The sequence below is a fragment of the Triticum urartu genome, chromosome 1, assembly GCF_003073215.2.
Source record: "Triticum urartu cultivar G1812 chromosome 1, Tu2.1, whole genome shotgun sequence".
Taxonomy (NCBI): domain Eukaryota; kingdom Viridiplantae; phylum Streptophyta; class Magnoliopsida; order Poales; family Poaceae; genus Triticum; species Triticum urartu.
The window spans coordinates 202,495,757-202,500,090 of NC_053022.1; positions in this window are offsets into that span (position 1 = coordinate 202,495,757).

A 4,334-nucleotide genomic window follows, 5' to 3' on the forward strand; every position below is an offset into this window, starting at 1 on the left:
TGTTATGATAAATTGCAATTGCTTCAATGACTGAGATTATAGTTTGTTAGTTTTCAATGAAGTTTATGATTCATACTTGAAATTGTGTTTGAATTATTACTCTAGCATAAGAGATCATATGACAATAATTATATAAGTTGTTGTTCTAAGAATGATCATGATGCCCTCATGTCCGTATTTTATTTTTATCGACACATCTATCTCTAAACATGTGGACATATTTTTTGATTTCGGCTTTCGCTTGAGGACAAGCGAGGTCTAAGCTTGGGGGAGTTGATACGTCCATTTTGCATCATGATTTTATATCGATATTTATTGCATTATGGGCTGTTATTACATATTATGTCACAATACTTATGCCTATTCTCTCTTATTTTACAAGGTTTACATAAAGAGGGAGAATGCCGACAGCTGGGATTCTGGGATGGAAAAGGAGCAAATATTAGAGACCTATTCTGCACAGCTCTAAAAGTCCTGAAACTTCACAGAAGTTATTTTCAGAATATATAAAAATACTGAGCGCAAGAAGTACCAGAGGGGGGCCACTCACCAGCCACGAGGGTGGGGGCGCGCCCTACCCCCCTGGGCACCCCCTGCCTCGTGGGCCCCCTGGTGGCCCTCCGATGCCCATCTTCTGCTATATGGAGTCTTTCGTTGAGGAAAAAGTAATAAGCAAGCTTTCGGGACGAGACTCCGCCGCCACAAGGCGGAACCTTGGCGGCACCAATCTAGGGCTCTAGCGGAGCTGTTCTGCCGGGGAAACTTCCCTCCGGGAGGGGGAAATCATCACCAACGCTCCTCTCATTGGGAGGGGCCCAATCTCCATCAACATCTTCACCAGCACCATCTCCTCTCAAACCCTAGTTCATCTCTTGTATCCAATTCTTGTCTCTAAGTCTAGGATTGGTACCTGTAGGTTGCTACTAGTGTTGATTACTCCTTGTAGTTAATGCTAGTTGGTTTACTTCGTGGAAGATCATATGTTCAGATCCTATATGCACATTAATACCCCTCTAATTATGAACATGAATATGCTTTCTGAGTAGTTACATTTGTTCCTGAGGACATGGGAGAAGTCTTGCTATTAGTAGTCATGTGAATTTGGTATTCGTTCGATATTTTGATGATATGTATGTTGTCTCTCCTCTAGTGGTGTTATGTGAACGTCGACTACATGACACTTCACCATTATTTGGGCCTAGAGGAAGGCATTGGGAAGTAATAAGTAGATGATGGGTTGCTAGAGTGACAAAAGCTTAAACCCTAGTTTATGCGTTGCTTCGTAAGGGGCTGATTTGGATCCATATGTTTCATGGTATGGTTAGGTTTACCTTAATAATTTTGTTGTAGTTGCGGATGCTTGCAATAGAGGTTGATCATAAGTGGGATGCTTGTCCAAGTAAGGACAGTACCCAAGCACTGGTCCACCCACATACCAAATTATCAAAGTACCGAACGCGAATCATATGAACGTGATGAAACTAGCTTGACGATAATTCCCATGTGTCCTCGGGAGCGCTTTCTTCTATATAAGAGTTTGTCCAGGCTTGTCCTTTGCTACAAAAAGGATTGGGCCACCTTGCTGCACTTTATTTACTTTTGTTACTTGTTGCTCGTTACAAATTATCTTATCACAAAACTATCTATTACCTATAATTTCAGTGCTTGCAGAGAATACCTTGCTGAAAACCGCTTATCATTTCCTTCTGCTCCTCGTTGGGTTCGACACTCTTACTTATCAAAAGGACTATGATAGATCCCCTATACTTGCGGGTCATCACCGTGTCAATGCGAGACTTTCTCATTTTTTTTGTCTTCTCACACAACCTCAATCATCATATTCTATTCCACCCATAGTGCTATGTCCATGGCTCACGCTCATATTGTGTAAAAGTTGAAAGAGTTTCAAAAGGCTAAGTATGAAACAATTGCTTGGCTTGTCATCGGGGTTGTGCATGATGAGAGCGTTTTGCGTGATGAAAATGAAACATGGCCAAACTATATGACTTTGTAGGGATAAGTTTTCTTTGGCTATGTTATTTTGATAAGACATAATTGCTTGATTAGCATACTTAGAGTATTACTATTTTTATGTCAACAATAAAATTTTATCTTGAATCTTTTGGATCTGAACATTCATGCCACAATAGAGAAAAATACATTGATGAATATTCTAGAAAGCATTCCACATCAAAAATTCTATTTTTATCATTTACCTACTCGAGGACGAGCAAGAATTAAGCTTGGGGATGCTGATACGTCTCCAACATATCTATAATTTTTGATTGTTCCATGCTATTATATATTCTGTTTTGGATATTTAATGGGCTTATTTATACACTTTTATATTATTTTTGGGACTAACCTATTAACCGGAGGCCCAGCCCAAGTTGCTGTTTTTTTGCCTATTTCAGTGTTTCGCAGAAAAAGAATATCAAACAGAGTCCAAACGGAATGAAACCTTCGGGAGCATGATTTTTGGAACAAACGTGATCCATAGGACTTGGAGTGGACGTCAAGCAACCAACGAGGTGGCCACGAGGCAGGGGCACGCCTACCCCCCTGGGCGCGCCCTTCCCCTTGTGGCTCAACCGACCTACTTCTTCCTCCTATATATGTTCACATACCCCGAAAACATCCAGGAGCACCACGAAACCCTATTTCCACCGCCGCAACCTTCTGTACCTAAGAGATCCCATCTTGGGGCCTTTTCTGGAGCTCCACCGGAGGGTGCATTGATCACGGAGGGCCTTACATCAACTCCATGGCCCCTCCGATGATGTGTGAGTAGTTTACTTCAGACCTTCATGTCCATAGTTATTAGCTAGATGGCTTCTTCTCTCTCTTTGGATCTCAATACAAAGTTCTCCTCGATTCTCTTGGAGATCTATTCGATGTAATCTTCTTTTGTGGTGTATTTGTCGAGATCCGATGAATTGTGGGTTTATGATCAAGACTATCTATGAACAATATTTGAATCTCCTCTGAATTCTTTTATGTATGATTGGTTATCTTTGCAAGTCTCTTCAAATTATTAGTTTGGTTTGGCCTACTAGATTGTTCTTTCTTGCAATGGGAGAAGTGCTTAGCTTTGGGTTCAATCTTGCGGTGCTCGATCCCTGTGATAGAAAGGGAAATGACACGTGTTGTATTGTTGCCATCAAGGATAAAAAGATGGGGTTTATATCATATTGCATGAGTTTATCCCTCTACATAATGTCATCTTGCTTAAAGCGTTACTCTGTTCTTATGAACTTAATACTCTAGATGCATGCTAGATAGCGGTCGATGTGTGGAGTAATAGTAGTATATGTAGGCAGGAGTCGGTCTACTTGTCACGGATATGATGCCTATATACATGATCATACCTAGATATTCTCATAATTATGCTCAATTCTATCAATTGCTCAATAGTAATTTGTTCACCCACCGTAATTCTTATGCTATCTTGAGAGAAGCCACTAGTGAAACCTATGGCCCCCGGGTCTATTTTCCATCATACAAGTTTCCAGTCTATTTTATGTTGCAATATTTACTTTCAATTTATATCATAAAAATACCAAAAATATTTATCTTACTATTATTATTATCTCTATCAGATCTCACTCTTGCAAGTGGCCGTGAAGGGATTGACAACCCCTTTATCGCGTTGGTTGCGCGGTTCTTATTTGTTTGTGTAGGTACGAGGTGACTCGTGCGTGGTCTCCTGCTAGATTAGTACCTTGGTTCTCAAAAACTGAGGGAAATACTTACGTTGCTTTGCTACATCACCCTTTCCTCTTCAAGGGAAAACCAACGCATGCTCAAGAGGTAGCAAGCAGCATCATATTCTCATGAACATTAGAATCATTACCAAGAAACGAAATTACCTGATAATTTTATTGGCGTGCGCGAGCTCTAGTAATTGGTCCAGTATATGTAGCAGTAGGGGCTGTGGGTGTAACAATGGTATTGATGTCCTCATCACCCTCCCCTTCTTGAAATGAAGTCATCCTCGACGAAAGCTCATCTTCCTCACCCAAATAAGGCTTCAAATCTACAATGTTAAATGTGGGACTAACCCCAAAATCTGCAGGCAACTCAAGTTTATATGCATTATCATTTATTTTCTCTAACACATTAAATGGACCATCAGCATGTGCCATTAGCTTTGATTTGCACAAATTAGGGAATCTGTCCTTACACAAATATAACTGAGGGAGTCCTGGACTAAGGGGTCCTCGGGCGTCCGGCCTGTTAGCCATGGGTCGGACTGATGGGCTGTGAAGAACACGAAGACCGAAGACTGCACCCGTGTCCGGATGGGGCTCTCCTTGGCATGGAAGGCAAGCTTG